Source organism: Anolis sagrei, chromosome 1 (genome assembly GCF_037176765.1).
Source record: "Anolis sagrei isolate rAnoSag1 chromosome 1, rAnoSag1.mat, whole genome shotgun sequence".
In the NCBI taxonomy this organism is placed as follows: Eukaryota; Metazoa; Chordata; class Lepidosauria; order Squamata; family Dactyloidae; genus Anolis; species Anolis sagrei.
The window spans coordinates 8,610,610-8,633,373 of NC_090021.1; the positions used below are offsets into that span (position 1 = coordinate 8,610,610).

The following is a 22,764-nucleotide window of genomic DNA, read 5'->3' on the forward strand; positions in this document are numbered from 1 at the left end:
CGCTTTTTTGGTTTTTTAAGCCCCTTGTGCTGTGTTTTTCAATATTTTTATGAGTGATGGTCATTCGTTGGCCTGATAGGTGTATTGTGTCCAAATTTGGTGTCAATTCGTTCAGTGGTTTTTGAGTTATGTTAAACCCACAAACTACCATTACAAATTTAATTTATATATAGATGGGCCATGGCTGATGCTTCAGCTGCAGATCCTGCATTGAGTTGGAAGTTGAGCTCGATAGTCCATGATATTCGTAAGATGCTATGATTCTAGATCTCACTTACTTCTTTCCCCATCAAAACAAGAATCTCAAATAACACCCAGGCAGCAACGGGAAGCCAGTTCCAGGCCACTGAATCTGGGGGAAACCTAAACAAAACCTAATTAAAGAGAAGGCTTTTGAGATGGGGGGAAAGCCGGCCAATTTGTCTCCTCCTTCTCTTGGGTTGCTCACTTATAGGTGGATTTATTTTGCTGGGGAAATGAATGGTTTCGACCTGAACAAGAGCGGCCAACGGAGTATTTGTTATGCAAATCTTTTCATTACCGCCAAGCTGGAGTGCTGATCAGAGATAAAGGAAATTTCTTTGTTGCCTCCCTCAACCCCCCTCCTGCAACCCAACGCCAGCCGCAAGGAAGTCCCACCTCGCATGATTATCTCTGCAAGAAAGGAGAGCAGGCCGGCCCTCCAGTGACACAGCTTCTTCTTCTGGCTTCCTGCTCCTTTATATTTGTCACCAGAATGAAGAAAACGACGAAGGAGTATGGTCTGGGTGGAATGGGGGAAAACAGCTAGGTTCATCCAAAGTTGGGTCATTTTAATTTCTGCCTTTCTTTCCCTCTTGCTGTTAATCTCAATGTCCCCAGCCGAGGTGACATCTGCTCTTGGAATGACCTCAAGTGGCTTCTGTCAGGGCCTGTGCCTCTAGGGGTTGCATTGCCATTCTTCATATGTGCATATATTAAGGCTGCGGGCAAGCAGGCTCCCTCCTGCTTTCTTGTATCTCAGCTACTTTCATCACCATCTGAAGCAAGAAGACAGATGAGGAGGGACAGCCGTGAGAGTGATATATGGGGCTGGACAGCAGGGCAAAGGAGAAGAGGGGGAGCAGTGGCTTCCAGGTCAATGGACAATGGGATGGGCCCACTCTCTATTTCAGTGGTTCTCAACCTTCCTAATGCCGCGACCCCTTAACACAGTTCCTCATGTTGTGGTGACCCCCAACCATAACCCTAACATTATGAATCGTCATGTAAATAATGATCTGCAAGATGTATTTTCATTTACTGGAGCAAATTTGGCACAAATACCCGGTATGCCCAAATTTGAATATTGGTGGGGTTGGTGCGGGGATTGATTTTGCTATTTGGGATTTGTAGTTGCTGGGATTTATAGTTAACCTGTAAACAAAGAGCATTCTGAACCCCACCAACAATGGGATTGAACCAAAGATGGCACACAGAACTCCCATGACCAATAGAAAATACTGGAAGGGTTTGGTGGGCATTGATCTTGAGTTTGGGAGTTGAAGTTCCAGAGAGCACTCTAGACTCCAACAATGATGGATTTGGACCAAACTTGGCATGAATACTCAATATGTTCAAATGTGAACACTCATGGGGTTTTGGTAAAATAGACCTTGAGATTTGGGAGTTATACTTGCTGGAATTGTAGTTCACCTACAATCAAGGAGCGTTCTGAACGCCAACAAGGAGCGTTCTGAACGCCAACAACTTCCCACACAGAGACTCCCATGACCAACAGAAAATACTGTGTTTTCTGATGGTCTTTGGCGACCCCTCTGACATCCCTTTGCCACCCCTCCAGGGGTCCCGATCCCCAGGTTGAGAAACACTGCTCTATTTTATTCTGCATTTTTTAAAAAAATGTGCTGTCCAAGGTCCTGAAGCTCAGTTGGGTAGCAGAATGATAGAATCAAAGAGTTGGAAGGGACCTCATGGGCCATCCAGTCCAACCCCCTGCCAAGAAGCAGGAATATTGCATTCAAATCACCTCTGACAGATGGCCATCCAGCCTCTGTTTAAAAGCTTCCAAAGAAGGAGCCTCCACCACACTCCGGGGCAGAGAGTTCCACTGCTGAACGGCTCTCACAGTCAGGAAGTTCTTCCTCATGTTCAGATGGAATCTCCTCTCTTGTAGTTTGAAGCCATTGTTCCGCGTCCTAGTTTCCAGGGAAGCAGAAAACAAGCTTGCTCCCTCCTCCCTGTGGCTTCCTCTCACATATTTATACATGGCTATCATATCTCCTCTCAGCCTTCTCTTCTTCAGGCTAAACATGCCCAGCTCCTTAAGCCACTCCTCATAGGGCTTGTTCTCCAGACCCTTGATCATTTTAGTCGCCCTCCTCTGGACACATTCCAGCTTGTCAATATCTCTCTTGAATTGTGGTGCTCAGAATTGGACATAATATTCCAGGTGTAGTCTAATCAAGGCAGAATAAACCAGGTAAAAACGGGGAAATGGCATTTCAAAAGGAATCAGCAGAATAGGAAATATAAAATAGTAGAAATCCAAAAATGCTAAAGTACATAAAATTAAGAGAACCAAAATCCACAGCAGTGAGCTAACCATAAATTCATAAGCCAGAAAGGAAGAACTTTTCCAAGGTAAATCCTTCCAGGAAACAAAGACATGAACCAGGGAAATTGAGACTACTTGAATCATGAACTTAAGAGCATGGCAACGTTGTCTTCGTTGAAAGGCATGAAGCCAGTGCTTCTTAATTTAAGCCCAACCAATTAGCCATGAGATCATGTCTAACGCATCTGGGCTTCAAGGTCTCATGGATTCTCTCAGGGCATCTAATTAGCCTATTTTTCACTCCCTCTGTTCTCAGGCCTAATCTCACTACTCTTGAGAACTCTCCATCAGGTGAAGGCTGTTTACCAGGGAACCTGGGCTTTCTGTTCTTTTGTGGAATTCAAAATATCAGCCCCTTCTGGTGCCTATTTGGACTGCAATTCTCTCCTGACACTGACAGCCTCATTCTCTGACTTGTCAGAGAAATCAGAAAAATCCTCAGCTGCTTGCTGAGCTACAACAGTTTTCTTAAGATGTGGTTTTACCAGTAAAGAATCGTAGATTTGGACTAGACCACAAAGGGCCACCCAGTCCAATCTCCTGCCATACAGGAACACACAGTCACTCCTGAGAGACGGCCATCCAGCCTCTGTTTAGAGACCAGCAGAGGAGACTCCAACAGACTCCCAAGCAACAGCAGATTCCATTGCTGAATTGTTATTACTTTCACGAAATAATTCTTAATATTTAAGTGGAATCTTTCTTTCTGCAGTTTCAATCCAATGCAACAGAAAACAAGTTGGGCTCTTCCTCAATGTGACTTCTTTTGAAATATTTGAACATGGCTCTCTGAAGGCTTCCAAAGGAGAAAAGGCCTATGTCCTCTTAGAAAGTCTGTTCTACTGCTGAACAGATAGTTCTTCCCAATGTTTACATGGAATCTCTTTTCCTACTATTTGGATCCATTGGTTTATGTTCTATTCCACATATGCCAAACTCAAAACCTGTGGGCCAAATCCAGCCCTCCAGGTCATGTTATGTGGTCCTCCAGATGCTGCACTACAACTCCTGTCTTCTTCATCATGCCTGACTAGAGCTGATGGGAGCTGTGATACAGTAACACATGGGAAACTGCATCTTGTTCTCCTCAGTTAGGAGAGTGGAGCTTGGATTTAGATACAAGTCACATGGATAGGATGTCTGACTTTAACATGTCCTTTAACCTCAAGCTCAGAGCTATAAGTGCTGTTGGGTTGCAATTCCCATTATCCAGAGTCTGCATGGTGGATGAGAAAAAGTGTTGGGATTTGTCATTCAATAACATTTGGGGATTCAGACTGGTTGAAAGCTAAAGAGCACAGAAAAGTATGTAAACAAATTGTAGTTGGCCCTCTGTATTCATGGGTTCTCTGTTACTGGATTCAGTGGTCCTGTAAAGGCAACTGTAAGTCTGATGTGGACCTTGATGGAAATGAGCTTGACATTCCTGTCTAGTCTTTGGAGGAGCAGGAAACAAGTTATCTCCAGCTTCTTCATGACACCTTTTCATATCAGCTTCAATCTTCTCCCAGCAAAACACACCTAGCTCCTTAAGCTGAAAGGTCTTCGTTTCCAGACCTTGTGGTTGTCCATCTCTGGACACCTTCCAGGTTGTCAATATCCTTCTTGAACTGTGGTGCCCAGAACTGGACATACAATCAAGAGGGAGACTCTCAGGCACAGAAATAATTCATATACCCATGAGTGAGATCCCTGGTCTATCCGGAGTCCATGCATCCCTCAGTCTCATTCACCACTTTGCGCACAGAGCAACTCTTGACTTCAAGAGACTTGAGAATGAGAAAACTGTTTCTTCAAGGCAGAGTCATTATGCCGCAGACCTCAGCAATGCATCATGCTTCCCTCCCCATTAAAAAATAATCAGAACTTAATCTGGCTTGTTCTAAGCACCTAATGGGATCTGTAATTTCTTGCTAATTATATAACGATCCTAGTTTGTTATCTAGGGCTGCCAATTAAACACTCCAAAAACACTTTTCCCATCAAGAAAACCATCCTGCTGTCTTCTCCGCACCCAAAGTGCTCTCTGTCTGTGATCCCTCATCTTGGTGACACTTGACATTTCTCTTCTGATGTGACACTGTTTTGAAAACTTATGGGATTTTTTTTTTTGCCATTCACTTACATTCAAATGACCCAATCAAGGTTGTTAGGTCACGGCCAGACCAGAACTTATTGCACACGTCATTTCATTTTTGAGTTAGTTTATTATTAGGACATCACTGCCCTTTGAGATGGGTCATACCGTTCTGACCATCTCCTGCTGGCAGCAAAATAGATTAGAGATTGGGTGAAGGATTCTGGGACTTCCTGAATAAAAAAAAATGTTCTGAATGCTGTTAAACCTACCTAAAGTTCACCCATTGGACCAATGGATCTGGGTATGGAGAAAAGAAGGCTGAGAGAAGATGTGATAGCCATATTTAAACATTTGGAAAGAGGTCACAATGAGCAGGCGTCAAGCTTACCCTTGAGACTAAGGCCCTTTCTATACTGCCATATAATTCTAATTATCAAATCAGATAATCCAGACTATCTGTTTTGAACTGGATTATAGGAGTCTACACTGCCATATAATCCAGTTCAAATCAGATAATCTGGATTTCATCTGGCAGTGTAGAAGGGGCCTGGGACACAATGGAGCAATGGGTTCAAGATGCAGGTGAAAAGATTTATTTATTTCGTGTACTTCTACCCCACCTTTCTCAACCCCCGAGGGGGGACTCAGGACGGCTTACAAAAGGCACAATTCGATGCCTACACAATAATACAGATAAACATATAAAACAGCAATTAAAACAGTTATAGCAGTTAAAAACAGTTATAGCAGTTAAACAATCAGTATATAACACAGTCAATAAACTAATCTCATGCTCAGCGTTCGCCACTCAGAGTCCATAACTTCATTCCACTTTGTCCATTCCTAGCAGTCGTCGTAGACCTTTATTTATTTGCCAGATTGTCCAAACGCCTGGTCCCAAATCCATGTTTTTAATTTCCTCCTAAAGGAAAGGAGGGATGTCGCCGATCTAATTTCCCTGGGAAATGAATTCCATAGGTGAGGGGCCACCACCGAGAAGGCCCTGCTCCTCGTCCCCGCCAATCTCACTTGTGATAGAGGCGGGGTCGAGAGCAGGGCCTCCCCAGAAGATCTTAGACTCCGAGGTGGGACGTAGAGGGAGATCTGTTCGGACAAATATGCTGGGCCGGAACCGTATAGGGTTTTGTAGGTCAAAACCAGCACCTTGAATTGTGCTCGGAATTGGATCGGCAGCCAGTGGAGCTGACATAACAGAGGGGTGGTAGGTTCCCTGTATGACGCTCCTGTGAGTACTCTGTCTGCCTCCCGCTGGACTAGTTGGAGTTTCCGAACAGTCTTCAAAGGCAACCCCATGTAGAGTGCGTTGCAGTAATCTAATCAGGATGTAAAAAGAGTGTGGACCACTGTGGCCAGATCCGACTTCCCACCTAAACATTAGGAAGGACTTTCCTGACTGTAAGAACTGGTTGGCAGTGGAATAAACTACCTTAAAGTGTGGTGGAGTCTCCTTCTCTGGAAGTTTTTAAACAGAGGATGGATAGCCATCTGTCAAGCGTACTTTGATTGTGTTCTCCTGCCTGCAGAAGGGTGTTGGACTAGATGACTCTGGTGGTCTCTTCCCACTCTAGGAGTCTATGGTGCTATATTTTAAGGATCACAACAAGATGCTTCTCTGATCCTTGTTAAATCATAGACACTTAGAGCAGGAAGACATTACAAGGACCATCTAGCACAACCTCCTGTCATGGAGGAAGACAACATCGTAGCATTCCTGAAAGATGACCTAGCAACCTCTGAACAAAGATGGAGAACCTACCATCCTCTAAATCAGTGGTTCTCAACCTTCCTAATGCGGCGACCCCTTAATACAGTTCCTCATGTTGTGGTGACCCCAACCATAAAATTATTTTCATTGCTACTTCATAATTGTAATGTTGCTCCTGTTATGAATCGTAATGTCAATATCTGATATGCAGGTTGTATTTTCATTCATTGAACCAAATTTGGCACAAATGCCCGATAGGCCTAAATTTGAATACTGGAGGGGTTGGGAGGGGGAGATTTTGTCATTTGGGAGTTGTAGTTGATGGGATTTATAGCTCACCTACAATCAACGAGCATTCTGAACTCCACTAATGATGAAATTGAACTAAACTTGGCATACAGAACTCCCATTACTAATAGAAAATACTGGAAGGATTTGATGGGCATTGAGTTTTGGAGTTGTAGTTCACCTACATTCAGAGAGCACTGTGGACTCAAACAATGATCAATCTGGACCAAACTTGGCATGAATGTTCAATATGGCCAAACGTGAACAGTGGTGGAGTTTGGTGAAAACAGACCTCAACATTTGGGAGCTATAGCTACTGGGATTTACAGTTCACCTGCAATCAAAGAGCATCCTGAACCCCACCAATGATAGAACTGAGCCAAACTTACCAAACAGAAGCCCCATGGTCAACAGATGGTCTTTGGTGACCTGTCTGACATCCCCCCCTGCGACCCGCTCAGGGGTACTGACAATGGCAAAAGCGCAAGGTGGGCGAGGGGGCTTTTCGTGAGGCCAGGCCTTGCGCCGAGATCCCCTCGCCCGCCTCATGCCCTCGCGGAATGGCAAAAGCGCGAGGCAGGTGAGGCGGCTTTGCGCAAGGTCAGGCCTCGCGCCGAGATTCCCCTCGCCTGCCTTGCGCCGAGGTCTCCTTCCCTGCCTTGCGCCCTTGTCGAATGGCAGGTGGGCGAGGGGGCTTTGCGTGAGGTCAGGCCTCACGTGGAGGACCCCTCACCCGCCTTGCACCCACGCCAAATGGTGAAAGCGTGAGGCGGGCGAGGGGGTTTTGCATGAGGCCAGGCCTCACCCCGAGGACCCCTCACCCACCTCACACCCACCCCGGATACTGAGAGTGTGTGGCAGGTGAGGCGGGCTTTACGTGAGGCCAGGCCTCGCACAAAGGTGCCCTCACCTGGCCTGTGCCCTTAGGGTGGGATCAATGGAGGCGGCCTCATGACCCCTCTGAAATGGCCAGGCGACCCCCCTGGGGGTCGCGACCCCCAGGTTGAGAACCGCTGCTCTAAATAAACAATTTCAGTTTTGAGCATCTCTTTTTTAAGCAGATACAGAATTTGTGGATACAGAGGGCTGACATATATGATTTGACAGGAGAGTTGTAGGTTTCCATGTCTGCAAAGCAACTTCAAGTTTTATTTGTATCATGTTTAATGGAGCTTTCCACCTTCCAAAATGATTTTAATAGCTTGGAGCATCCATATTAATGACACGGAGAATCCAGTCCAGGTTTTATACCTGGCTTTCAGATTCTGACATTCAAAACCATTCAGACCATGGAGAACTCCATTAAGGGTGAAAACAAAACCCATTATGGATTCGCCAATCTCAGTGATATGGGGCCTGAGGATCCGAAGAGATTGGATTCTCAGGGACAACAATGAAACAGGAGTAATGGAAGCCAATTCCTAAAATCGTTAATTGTGTACTGTGTGCAGATTAATATTTCCTTTCATAATCTTTCCCCCGCATTGTTCCCATTGCCCCCTCAATCAAGATGGTGATCAATTTTTCCCCTTTGTAGACAGCACAAAGGGTCCTTTCAGATAGTACAGGGGAGAGAAGAAAAGGAGAGTTTGCCAGAGATCTTTTTTCCTTTCTGCCTGGTTCATTATTCTGTGCTCTGCTGGACAGAAGGAATTGGTGGCTCTTCCCCTCTGCCCTATTAGAGGACCACCACTTCTGTTCAGCCCTTGTACATGTCATGGCATTATTATACCTACAAACTCTTTTCCCCCCTATTATTGTTAGCTGCTTTGTTGTAGGAAATCTTTTGTTTGCTCCTCTTCTATCAGACAGCCTTACAAAATGGGCAAGGTCTATAATTCAACTTCCCATTTTAGCCCTCCTAAGACTCACACTTCTCTGCTCGGGCACTTCACCTGACTCAAGCTTGACTCTGAGCTGGGCTTTTTCATAGAATCATAGAATCAAAGAGTTGGAAGAGACCTCATGGGCCATCCAGTCCAACCCCCTGCCAAGAAGCAGGAATATTGCATTCATCTCGGAGGCCTACAGTAAGAAGGAAGAGAACCTTACTTTTTAAACCACAGGACATTTCCTATTTTATAACCCTTAAGGAGCCTTTATTTTCTGGCAACCAAGGCCCTTGTGGGTGTTGTTCTGGGGTTAATGGTGTAACATTAGAAAATGTTGACCATTTCCGCTACCTTGGCAGCGGCCTCTCCACAAAAGTCAACATTGACACTGAAATACAACACTGCCTGATCTCTGTGAATGCAGCATTTTCCTGAATGAAGCACAAATTGTTTGAGGACCGAGACATCCGGAGAGATACCAAGGTGCTTGTTTAGAAAGCTATTGCCCTCCCAACCCTGCTCTATGCCTGCGAAACGTGGACTATCTACAGACATCACATGCAACTCCTGGAACGATTCCATCAGTGTTGCCTCTGAAAAATCCTGCAAATCTCTTGGGAAGAAAGGCGGGGAAATGTCAGCATGCTGGGAGAAGCAAAGACCACCAGCATTGAAGCAATGCTCCTCCACCATTTTCCACTGGACCGGTCACGTTGTCTGGATGCCCGACCACCGCCTCCCAAAGCAGTTGCTCTTCTCTGAACTCAAGAATGGAAAACAGAATGTTGGTGGGCAGGAAAAGAGATTTAAAGATGGGCTCAAAGCCAATCTCAAAAACTCTGGCATAGACACTGAGAACTGTGAAGCCCTGGCCATTGAGTGCTCCAGCTGGAGGTCAGCTGTGACCAGCAGTGCTGCAGAATTTGAAGAGGCACGAATGCTTCATAGGAGGAGATACATTTGGACAGGTAAGCTGGGCCGGAAACATTTTAAATAATCAGGGGAAACACAGGAAGTCTGAAAAGCTTTCAGAGTGTTTTGAATGTCATGCATTTTTCTGTTGTGAGGTCTTTTGGAAACTAGGCAAGTGGCTAGCTAATTATTCCCCACCCCCTAAAAAAAGGATTTCCCTAGCAGTAAGCAGATAGACCTTGATGCTGCAAGGCTATTCAATGCTAATCAAGGTAGCCAATTGCAACATTCACACCTGCCTCAGACAAGAGGTCTTTCTCCTGCCCTGGATGCTCCACAGATATATACACCTCACTTGCCTAGTTTCCAACAGACCTAACAATCTCTGAGGATGCCTGCCATAGATGCAGGTGAAATGTCAGGAGAGAATGCTTCTGAAGCAAGGCCAGACAGTCCAGAAAACCACAGCAAAACAGTGAGTCCGGCCATGAAAGCTTTCAACAACATGTTGTTGTTGTTGTTGTTGTTGTTGTTGTTGTTGTTGTTGGACTGTGTTATAGAAGTGACATTTCTCTCAACTGGGAGCTCTCCCTGGTCCTGAAATGCTTTGTCCAACAAAAGCTGTTAAGTGATTTCCTAGCCTTGGTGTCGTTTCTGTGCTTCAATTTTTTCCATTGGGATTTATCAGTATTTTGACTCACATTACAAGTTGATTTTAAGGAGAACTTGGAAAACTAACTATATCTTTCTGACTTGCATACTGTTGATCAGACCCAAATCGACTAAAATCATTATGCAAGCTAGCGAGATAGTAACATTTCCAAGCTCTGCCTTATAAGAAGCAATTTCCCCACACTTTAGAAAAGACTTTTTCCTACTTCTTCAAACTTTAGTAGTGCCTCTTGATCCCTCCCTTTGGGTGAGGTTTCACCTGCAGAAACCTGCATAGTTTCATCTATGCTGATGATCGTGCCATTACTGCTCAAGCAGGGAGCTTTGAGATGGTTGAACAGAAGCTCTCCAAAGCTCTAGGTGCTCTTACTGCCTATTACAGGGAAAACCAGCTGATCCCTAACCCATCTAAAACACAGGCATGCGCCTTTCATCTCAAGAACAGAGAAGCATCCCGAGCTCTGAGGATTACCTGGGAAGGAATCCCACTGGAGCATTGCAACACACCCAAATACCTGGAAGTCACTTTGGACCGTGCTCTGACCTACAAGAAGCACTGCCTGAACATCAAGCAAAAAGTGGGCGCTAGAAACAACATCATATGAAAGCTGACTGGCACAACCTGGGGATCACAACCAGACACAGTGAAGGCATCTGCCCTTGCGCTATGCTACTCTGCTGCTGAGTATGCATGCCCAGTGTGGAACACATCTCACCACACTAAAACAGTGGATGTGGCTCTTAATGAGACATGCCGCATTATCACAGGGTGTCTGCGCCCCACACCACTGGAGAAATTACACTGCTTAGCCAGTATTGCACCACCTGACATCCGCCGGGAAGTAGCAGCCAATAGTGAAAGGCAGAGACATCTCCAGCTCATCCCCTGTTTGGGTATCAGCCAGCACGTCAACGACTTAAATCAAGACATAGTTTTCTTAGATCTACATAGACACTCGCTGGAACACCCCAGCAAGTGAGAGTCCAAAAGTGGCAGGCCCAAACCCAGCACATCAATTCATGGGTGATACCAGATGAGAGACTCTCCCCGGGCACACAGAAGACTGGGCGACTTGGAAGGCGCTGAACAGACCGCGCTCTGGCACCATGAGATGCGGAGCCAACCTTCAGAAATGGGGCTACAGGGTGGAATCCTCAGCATGCGAGTGCGGAGAAGAACAAACCACTGACCACCTGCTGCATTACAACCTGAGCCCTGCCACATGCACAATGGAGGACCTTCTCGCAGCAATCCCAGAGGCACTCCAAGTGGCCAGATACTGGTCAAAGGACATTTAACCAAATACTAAATTTGCAAAATCTGTGTGTTTTTTTTCCTTTTTCTTTTTAATCTGTGTGCTTGTTTTGCTCTGTTAGAATTGTAATACAATGGTTGCTGATGACACGATAAATAAATAAACCTGCAGAAAAAGGTCCCCATTTCCAGACAGAAGAAACAGGAAGGGCAACAGATTTACGTTTTCAATGTGCTTTAATAGAAAGGCAAAAAGCTCATAGATTTCCTTTGCAGAAGATGCATGGTTTGGTCAAGAAGCAAAGAGGCAATGGGGTGGATGACATTGCTAGGTATGGTTTTAAAAGGAAGAAGCCGTAAACACCGTAAGATGCAGTGAGTGCCAATCGGAAAGGCTGTCTCCATTAATTCGAACAATCACTGCTGAGCTGGTGACCACCCGATGTCCCCTTTAGTTGTCTCGATTGCTGAGGAAAGATACAAACAAGAAGGAAAAGGTGAGTGAGGATGTTTGCATTTCCAGAAGAACCTCAAACTTCAGAGTGGGTTTTCTGATCATCTTAAGAAAGGGTGGCTTTTGGGAACATCAGACTGTCTTACATGGATGCTTGCTCTCTTTAAGATATAACAGAGCCCTCTCCACTTCTTGGTCTTGCAAAAGAAAAATGGCAAAGCAGAAGGGCAATAGCCCCATCTGCACTGACCATTTAATGCAATGCTTCTCAACTTTCCTAATGCTGCAACCCCTTAATACAGTTCCTCATGTTGTGGTGACCCTCAACCATAACATTATTTTCATTGCGCCTTCATAACTGTAATTTGGCTAATGTTATGAATCCTGATGTTAATATCTGATATGCAGGATGTATTTTCATCCACTGGACCAAATTTGGACAAATACCCGAAAAACCCCAGCAACTACAACTCCCAAATGACAAAATCAATCTCGCACCAACCCCACCAGTGTTCAAATTTGGGCGGATTGGATATTTGTGCCAAATTTGAATACTGATGGGGTTGGGGGGAGATTGATTTTGTCATTTGGGAGTTGTAGTTGCTGGGATTTGTAGTTCAACTACAATCAAAGAGCATGGAATTGAACCAAACTTGGCACACAGGACTCCCATGACCAACAGAAAATACTGGAAGGGTTTGGTGGGCATTGACCTTGAATTTTGGAGTTGTAGTTCACCTGCATCCAGAAAGCACTGTGGATGCAAACAGTGATGGATATGGACCAAACTTGGCACAAATACTCAATATACCCAAATGTGAATACTGGTGGATTTTGGGAGGAAAATAGACTTTGACATGTGGTAGTTGTAGTTGCTGGGATTTATAGTTCACCTACAATGAAGGAGCATTCTGAACCCCACCAATGATAGAATTGGGCCAAACTTCCCACACAGAACCCCCATGACCAACAGAAAATACTATGTTTTCTGATGGTTGTTGGCGACCCCCCTGACAACCTATCATGACCCCCCCCCCTAGGGTCCCAACCCCCAGGTTGAGAAACACTGATTTAATGCAACGATAAAGCTATCTTCACAATAAATGGCTACAAAAATGTGCTAATGAAAACCTGTAATATGCACCAGTGCTTTGTAGTTTGTGTCATCACCCTTTGGACCTCAAACTAGTCCCAGGATTTCCTTTGTACTTATTAGCACAACGAAACCATTTTCATCAGCATGGGTTTGAAACTGCATTAAATGGTCAGTGTAGATGCCAATATCAGGCAGAACCTATGTAGCGGTAGTGCCTGCTTTCTGGGAGACAGTAGATCCCTCTTATCTGCAGGAGACACATTTCCAGACCCTCATGGAAGTCTGAAACTATGCTGGTAATGAACCCTTTACAAATAATATGTTTGAACTATTTTTATTTATTATTATTATTATTTATTTATTTATGAATCAATTTTATATTCCGCCACTCCCCGAAGGCTCGGAGTGGTTTACAACATACATATGTGATGCATTACATTTAAAATCAAAGAAAATTTTCAATCAGCAAGATTCAATTGCTAGCCCAAATAAATAAGTTTTACAAGCTCTACTAAAAGATAGTAAGTCTCGAAGAGCTCATGTTTCCGCTGGCAAGGCATTCCACAGGAAAGGAGCCACCACCGTAAATGCTCTACGCCTAGTAGACATCAGGTGAAAGGCCCTAAAATTGGGAATTTCAAGGAGATTCTGGTTATCTGAACGGAGTGATCTCGGGGGTTGGTAGGGGGTGAGGCGGTCCCTCAGGTACTCTGGCCCCAGGCCATATAAGGCCTTAAAGGTAAGAATCAGCACTTTGAAGGTAATCCGGTGCTCGATCAGCAACCAGTGCAGTTGCTGAAAGATTGGAGTGATATGACACCTCGCTGGGACACCTGCGAGAAGCCGGGCAGCAACATTTTGCACTAGCTTAAGTTTCTGGATCACCGATAAAGGCAGGCCTATGTAGAGGGCATTACAGTAGTCCAACCTTGAGATGACTGTAGCCTGGATCACCGTGGCCAGGTCATCCCTGGACAGATAGGGAGCCAGATGCCTAGCCTGACGCAGATGGAAAAATGCGACTCTGCTCGTGGCGGAGGTCTGGGCCTCCATCGTCAGCAGAGGGCCTAAACTGTCATTATAAATGGCAGTTCCTAATTGGTTCTGTCATAAAAATCTCCAATAATGAAATAATTATGAAATTTTGAAAGTTTTGTTAGAGTTCTGAAAATTTCACCACCAGAACTTTAGCAACACTTTAGAAGCAAAGCATCAGCGCCCCCTAGTTTTGTAAGTACATTTAGAACCATGGATTGCCCATGCCTATCACTTTGGACTTATGTCGACTTTAAGCATTCTCTGGGGCTGAGAGTATATGACTGGCCCAAGGTTCTCCAGTGGGATTCCATGGCTTTACAGGAAATCAAACAATAATCTGCAAGTTGTACACTCTCATTCCCAGGGTTGCCATAAATCGAAACCAACTAATGACAATCTGCTCTGAAGCTCCATTGAGGCTTACTCCTAGGGAACTGATTGTAGGATCAGGAACTCCATCCCTGATGTGGACTTTCAGGATTTGGAGGGCAGTTCCCTTAGAAAAAAGAGGGTTTCCTTCCCTCTTTTTTCCAAGGGAACTACCCTCCTAATCCTGAAAGTCCATATCAGGGATGGAGTTCCTGATCCTACAATCAGTTCCCTAGGAGTAAGCCTAGGATTTGCTACCCAATCATTGGATTTGCTACCCAATCATTAATTAGGTGATAATTTGAGATCTGGGGAAGTTAAACGTGGATGAACCAAAGAATGGTAAAAAGAGATCTGGAATTACATGACGCAGCATTTTCTCAAAGTTCCACACTTTCCCTTCTGCACCAAGGGGAATTTACAGCTGCGGAACCACTGGCAATTGCCGTAGGCTTGATGACACTCCCTCGTGGTTCGTGGTCTGGAGGCCAATCCTGCACATCGGAGACATAAACATCAGGCAAGAGCATTCAGAGAGAAGAAACAAACACACAAAAAGATCAACCAGAGCAGAGGGACATTACTTTTCCCGCCCACCTTCTGTTCTACAGAGTTAAAATGGATGGACAACAGCTCTTTTAAGTGCCATGGCTCCATCCTAAGGAATCTTGGGAAGAGGATGAAGATGGTGGCATGTTGACGATGAACTTCCTTCCAAAATGAATGCAGTTTGCCACCACTTTAACTGCTCAATGTATGGATTCTTGGGATTGGTAGTTTGGCGAGCAATGGAAACCCATTGGGTGACTTTGGACAAGTCCCTCTCTCTCAGCCTCAGAGGAAGGCAAAGTCAATTCCCTTCTGAAGAAATCTCGCCAAGATGCTTGGCCTACGGTGATCCTAAAGTGAATCTGTCATCAGGTTTTCCCAGCAAGCTCTGTTCAAAAGAGATTTACCATTACCCTTCCTCTGGGGCTGAGAGAGTGGGACATCCCCAAGGTTTCCATAATTGAGCAGGGAATTCAAACCCAGGTATCCAGGTTCATAGTCCAAGACTTGAACTTGGACTATGCCAACGCCTTGCTGAGTCTCCCTCCTTCTCTCTCCATCCAAATATACATACATTCACACACAAAGCATCACAGTATTTAGTAACTCCTTCATTTTTTGTTTACATTTACAGTGCCATGACAGCCTATACCATATGTACAGGAAATAACATTTCATTAAGTATAAAATCTTTTCAAAACTCCCCTTTAAAGCATTAAAACACCAGAAACCTTTATGACTTCTGGCCCATAAAGGGTATTCCCACCTCACCCCAAATATACACCTTTTAACAGCTAGTAGTCAATGTGATGAAGGAAGGTTTGCTATTGCCTTCCTTTTTGGTCATCAATCCTACCTATTCGCCCACAATCAAAGCACCCCTGACAGATGGCCATTAAACAGAGGTTGGATGGCCATCTGTTAGGGATGCTTTGATTGTGAATGAACAGGTAGGATTGATAGCTGAGCAGGTAGGCAATGGTAAACCTCTTCTGAACCAATCCAGCCAATACAATTTTGTGATGAAGAATCATAGAATCATTGAGTTGGAAGAGACCTGGTGGGCCACCCAGTCCAACCTTCTGACATTAAAAGCACTCCTGACAGATGGCCATCCAGCCTCTGTTTAAAAATATCCAAAGAAGGAGCCTCCACCACACTCTGGGGCAGAGAGTTCCACTGCTGAACAGCTCTCACAGTCAGGAAGTTCTTCCTAATGTTCAGGTGGAATCTCCTTTCCTGTAGTTTGAAGCTATTGTTCTTGTCCTAAGCTTGCTCCCTCCTCCCTAGGACTTCCCCTCACATATTTTATACATGGTGATCTTGTCTCCTCCCAGCCTTCTCTTCTGCAGGCTAAACACACCCTGCTCTTTAAGCTGCTCCTCATAGGGCTTGGTCTCCAGACCCTTGATCATTTTAATCGCTCTCCTCTGGACACCTTCCAGCTTATAGTCAACATCTTCCTAAAATTACGGTGCCCAGAAATGGACACGGTGTGATTCCAGATGTGGTCTGACCAAGGCAGAATAGAGGGATGGCATGACTTCCCAGGATCTAGACACTAGACTACTATTTATTCAGGCCAAAATCCTATTGGCTTTTTTTGTCGCCACATGACATTGTTGGCTGATGTTTAATTTGTTGTCCACAAGGACTCCAAAATTATTATTATTATTATTATTATTATTATTATTATTATTTACAGTATTTATATACCACCTTTCTCATTCCTGGGGGGATTCAAAGCGGTTTACACATAAATAAGTACATCTTTTTCACATGTACTGCTGTCGAGCCAGGCATCATCCCCTATTCTGGATCTTTGCATTTCCCCTTTTCTGCCTAAGTGGAGTCTCTTGCATTTGTCCCTGTTGAACTTCATTTTGTTAGTTTTGGTCAATCATCTCTTTAATCTGGGAAGATCGTTTTGAATTCTGCTCCTGTCTTCTGGAGTATTAGGTATCCCTCCCAATTTGGTGTCGCCTGCAAACTTGATGACCATGCCTTTTAATCCTTCATCTAGAAGACATCCGAAGCTCTAGGTGCTCTTACTGCCTATTACAGGGAAAACCAGCTGATCCCTAACCCATCTAAAACACAGACATGTGCCTTTCATCTCAAGAACAGAGAAGCATCCCAAGCTCTGAGGATCACCTGGGAAGGAATCCCACTGGAGCATTGCAGCGCATCCAAATACCTGGGAGTCACTCTGGACCGTGCTCTTACCTACAAGAAGCACTACCTGAACATCAAGCAAAAACTAGGTGCTAGAAACAATATCATATGAAAGCTGACTGGCACAACCTGGGGATCACAACCAGATACAGTGAAGACATCTGCCCTTGTGCTGTGCTACTCTGCTGCTGAGTATGCATGCCCAGTGTGGAACACATCTCACCACGCTAAAACAGTGGATGTGGCTCTTAATGAGACATGCTGCGTTATCATGGGGTGTCTGCACCCTACACCACTGGAGAAATTACACTGTCCAGCCGGTATCGCACCACCTGACATCCACCAATAGTGAAAGGACCAAGGTGGCAGCCAATAGTGAAAGGACCAAGGCAGAGACATCTCCAGCTCATCCCCTGTTTGGGTATCAGCCAGCACGACAACGACTTAAATCCAGACATAGTTTTCTAAGATCTACAGAGACACTTGCTGGAACGCCTCAGCAAGCGAGAGTCCAAAAGTGGCAGGCTCAAACCCAGAACCTCAACCAATGGCTGATACCAAATGAGAGACTCCCCCCTGGGCACACAGAGGACTGGGCGACTTAGAAGGTGCTGAACAGACTGTGCTCTGGCACCACGAGATGCAGAGCCAACCTTCAGAAATGGGGCTACAAAGTGGAATCCTCGACATGCGAGTGTGGAGAAGAGGAAACCACTGACCACCTGGTGCAGTGCAACCTGAGCCCTGCCACATGCACCATGGAGGACCTTCTTGCAGCAACACCAGAGGCACTCCAAGTGGCCAAATACTGGTCAAAGGACATTTAATCAACTACCAAACTCACACATTTTGTATTTTCTCTGTTTGTTTGCTTTGTTCTGTTAGAAATGTAATATAATTGACTGGCTGCCCTGACACGAGAAATAAATCTAGAAGACATGATCATCAAGTTTGCAGACAACACCAAAGTTCAGATCACCATAGTTTGGAAAGGACTTGAAGGCAAGCAACAACCATATACACTCACAAGCATATTTTTCAAGGCAGTGTTCTTACCCTGAGATTCCTCCACTCCCACTCTGAGAATTGGAGGAAAGTGTCTAGGATATTCAGGAACCACCTTTGAAACCTGGAATCCATCTGAGCAAGATGTAACCCCCAAGGCCCCCACCTGAGTCTACCTTCTTGTCCTTGGCTGGTGTGTAAGAATGCCTCTCCCTTCCTTCGCTCTCTTTTTGTTCCTTACCTGAAGAAGCCAGGAGCAGCAAAGACACAAACAGCAAGAACAGGTGAGTGATCTTCATGGTGCACCTGGCGAAGGGAAAGAAATAGACAATACAAATGACCCCCAGATACTGGCAGGGGATGGCTGGCTTCCCATATTTATAAGGCTTCCCTTGGCATGTTGTGACATCATTTCAAGGCAATACGTTGAAAGGAAACCAAACACCGTTGGCTGCACTTGGCCAGAGTTAACCAACTATAACGATTTCCATCCCAGTTGTGTCTCAATTATGGAGCAAAGATGTTCAGGGCGGTTTCAACATCTCCTTCTCTCCAACTGTTGCCTCCTAAAGCTTCTGAATTTTCCCCTTTTTGTTTCTTCCTTTCCTTTTCACCTCTCTCTGCCTGGAAATGTGAGGGTTTTTTGCACATTTGGAAAATTAATAATTGCGTGCTGTAGTATAATAGTTCAGAATATAAATTGGGTGATTTAATCTTCTCCCTGGTCTTCAGAATTAGCCCAATCTATGACATCTGAGGACATGAACTCTCCAAGCTCAGCTTATCCATGGCTGTCTCATCCTGCATTGGAAAGTTATACAGGCTCTCTTTTCCAAAATATGTGGGAGCAGAATGGTTTTGGATTTACAAGTACATACATAATAAGAGACCCAGTTCTTTTACAGTTCATATGTAGTATTTTGAATTTCAGAATTATGGATAAAGATGGCAAAACACAGTTTGATACCTGCATTCACTGGCACACCTCCATCCTAAGGATTTTTTGCCGAATTCCAGGGCCAAGGAAGCAGGTGGTGAAGACAGAAGAATGGCCTGCCTCAAGAGAGCGTGCTTGCTCCATCAATGTTTAACATTTACACAAATGATCAGTCACTGCCAGAAGGGACAGGGAGTTTCATCCATGCTGATGATCGTGCCATCACCGCCCAAGCAGGGAGCTTTGAAATGGTTGAATAGAAGCTCTCCAAAGCTTTAGGTGCTCTTATTTCCTATTACAGGGGAAACCAGCTGATTCCTAATCCATCTAAAACACAGAGATGTGCTTTCCATCTTAAGAACAGACAAACATCTTGAGCTCTGAGGATTACCTGGGAAGGAATCCCACTGGAGCATTGCAGGACACCCAAATACCTGGGAGTGACCCTGGACCATTATCTGACCTACAAGAATATCAAGCAAAAAATGGGCACTAGAAATAATATCATGCGAAAGCTGACTGGCACAACTTTGGGATCACAACCAGACACAGTGAAGACATCTGCTCTTGTGCTTTGCTACTCTGCTGCTGAATATGCATGCCCAGTATGGAATATATCTCACCATGCTAAAACAGTGGATGTGGCTCTTAATGAGACATGCTGCAGTATCACAGGATGTCTGCATTCTACACTCCCTAGCTGGTATCACATCACCTGACACCCATCGGGAAGTAGTAGCCAATGATGAAAGGACCAAGGCAGTGACATCTCTGGCCCATCAACTAATACACCAATACCTTAAATCAAGAAATAGTTTTCTAAGATCTACAGAAATACTCTCAGGAACACCTCAGCAAGCGAGAGTCCAAAAGTGGCAGGCTAAAAATCAGAACCTCAATCCATGGCTGATACCAAATGAGAGACTCCCCCCTGGGCACACAGAAGACTGGGTGACTTGGACTTGGAAGGCACTGAACAGACTGCGCTCTGGCACCACGAGATGCAGAGCCAACCTTAAGAAATGTGGCCACAAAGTGGGGTCCACGACATGTGAGTGCATAGAAGAGCAAGCCACAGACCAACTACTACAATGCAGTCTGAGCCCTGCCACATGCACAACAGAGGACCTTCTTACAGCAATATGAGGGGCACTCCAAGTGGCCAGATACTGGTCAAAGGATATTTAGTAGAATAAACTTTGTGTTTTTAAGTACATTATAATTGTACCAACGCTTCTGATACGATAAATAAATAAATCCTAAGGAATTCAAGATGAAATTTGCAGTTTGTCTGTTTATAGAGCAGTCTAAGTATTTCACCAAACTACCCATCCATTGGGAGCACTGGCATTTAGTGTACAAACAGTCCCCAAGTTACAAACAGACTTTAAAATGTCTCGCAGCTAAGAAGAGGGGTGAGAGAACAGGAAATGAGAAATCTGCCCCTCGGAAGGGAAATTCACTCCTGGAAGAGTTATTATCATGGGGAAAACTATGGCGACTAGTTTAGTCATGGCAACTAAAATGATCAAGGGTCTGGAGAACAAGCCCTATGAGGAACGGCTTAAGGAGCTGGGCATGTTTAGCCTGAAGAAGAGAAGGATGAGAGGAGATATGATAGCCATGTATAAATATGTGAGAGGAAGCCAGAGGGAGGAGGGAGCAAGCTTGTTTTCTGCTTCCTTGGAGACTAGGACGTGGAACAATGGCTTCAAACTACAAGAAAGGAGATTCCATCTGAACATGAGGAAGAACTTCCTGACTGTGAGAGCCGTTCAACAGTGGAACTCTCTGCCCGGAGTGTGGTGGAGGCTCCTTCTTTGGAAGCTTTTAAACAGGGGCTGGATGGCCATCTGTCAGGGGTGATTTGAATGCAACATTCCTGCTTCTTGGCAGAATGGGGTTGGACTGGATGGCCCATGAGGTCTCTTCCAACTCTTTGATTCTACGATTCTATGATTCTATGAAAAGGGGTTTCCATTGAAGCTTTACCATCAATCTTTATTTCCACAACAAGCTAAATTTTTCAAATTGCAATTATCTCAGGGACAGAAATTGAGGTGAAATCTTCTGAACAAGGGCACAGATAGCAAAACAAACACCACAGGGGTGCTAATTCTTCCCCATACTTTCCAAAGATAAAGTGTGTGTGCTTATACACACACACACACATATTTCAGTTGGAGTTACACTTAAAAATGTACCTGTTTAGACTTACATACAAATTCAGCTTAAGAGCAAAACTACAGAACCTATCTTGTCCATAACTTGGGGACTGCCTGTATTCTCAAACTGGTACATTAGCTCAGTGCAGATCCAGAGTTGGAATGTGTGTGGGTTTGGGTGTAAAATAAGAGTACAGCTATACTGCAGAATTCATAAAGTCTGACACCATGTTGATTGCCATGGCTGAATGCAATAGAATCATGTGAGTTGTAGTTTTACAAGGTCTTTAGCCTTTTCTGAGAAAAGAATGCTGGTGCCACAGCAAACTACAGATTCCACAATTGCATCACCCATAGCAGTTAAAGTGCAGTGCAAGTGAAACTTAAGTGGAAAGGTATATACATACTGTAAATAATAAAATAAATAAATAAATAAGAATGGAATTGTATTGTCGAAGGCTTTCATGGCCATAATCACTGGGTTGTTGTAGGTTTTTTGGGCTATATGGCCATGTTCTAGAAGCATTCTCTCCTGACGTTTTGCATGCATCTATGGCAGGCATCCTCAGAGGTTGTGAGGCCCTCACAACTGTGAGGGTGCTTGCCATAGATGAAGGCGAAGTGTCAGGAGATAATGCTTCTAGAATATGGTCATATAGCCCAAAAAACCTACAACAACCCTTTCATTTATGTTTTGATTTCATCTTTCTTTTTCTTGGTTTAGTGCTTCTTGTTTCTGTGCATGAATTTGTTTTATGAGTGGAGCCCATGAGAAAAGAATCAAGGAGTCTGAAACCCTTCTACACTGCCATATATAATCCAGATCATCTGCTTTGAACTGCATTATATGGCAGTGTAGAAGCAACCTTAGTGAGAAGGAATAAGCCCGCTTGCCAATTCCTCCTATTTTACTTTGTTCTTTCACTAAGATTTCTGACTGAATTTTCGAATAAGAAAATACGTTCTGTGTGGCAAGCTGTGAGTTGGTATGTAATGGATAACACACAATGGTATCACCAGTCTTGGCATGTCTGTGAACTTACAACTCTACAGCAAAGCCAAGGAGGTGGAAGAAACCCAATGCATCAAGAAAGCGTAGCCAGTGAAGAGGAACTGGCATAATAGCACAAGGACGCAGCCTTGGTGGGATCTGTGGTTTCCTCTTCTGAAGAATTGCAAAGGAATAAACGTTAAAAATGTAATATGCAGATGCTGTAGGTGATATTTCAGGGGAAGCAACCAGCAATACCGTCTCCTTGCCTAAGGAGTGTTCCTTGCTTAAGGAAACCGGTGAACTGCAGGGTTTAATACAAGTTGACAGGTGATCTGAAGGCAAACATGCCATCATCTAGCATAAGGCCAGTTCCATTCTTGGGTTGTTGTAGGTTTTTTCGGGCTATATGGTCATGTTCTAGAGGCATTCTCTCCTGACGTTTCGCCTGCATCTATGGCAAGCATCCTCAGAGGTAGTGAGGTCTGTTGGAACTAGGAAAAAGGGGTTTATATATCTGTGGAATGACCAGGATGGGACAAAGGAGGAAACCATGAAAATGAACAAAATCTGGCTACCAGTATTAAAAAACTCTAAAATTAGAACAGCACAACAACAGAGAGG

At 44.5% G+C, this 22,764-nt stretch overlaps 1 long non-coding RNA gene across 1 annotated transcript; it reads right to left on the minus strand.

Moving 5' to 3' along the window:
• Positions 1–11,602: 11,602 nt before the first annotated feature.
• On the minus strand, positions 11,603–18,378 carry LOC137095865 (uncharacterized). The gene is made up of 3 exons (XR_010909012.1): positions 18,289–18,378; positions 14,683–14,812; positions 11,603–11,828 (listed from the first exon to the last, which is right to left on the minus strand). It is a non-coding gene; the product is annotated as an uncharacterized lncRNA (long non-coding RNA).
• Between the last annotated feature and the right edge of the window lie 4,386 nt (positions 18,379–22,764).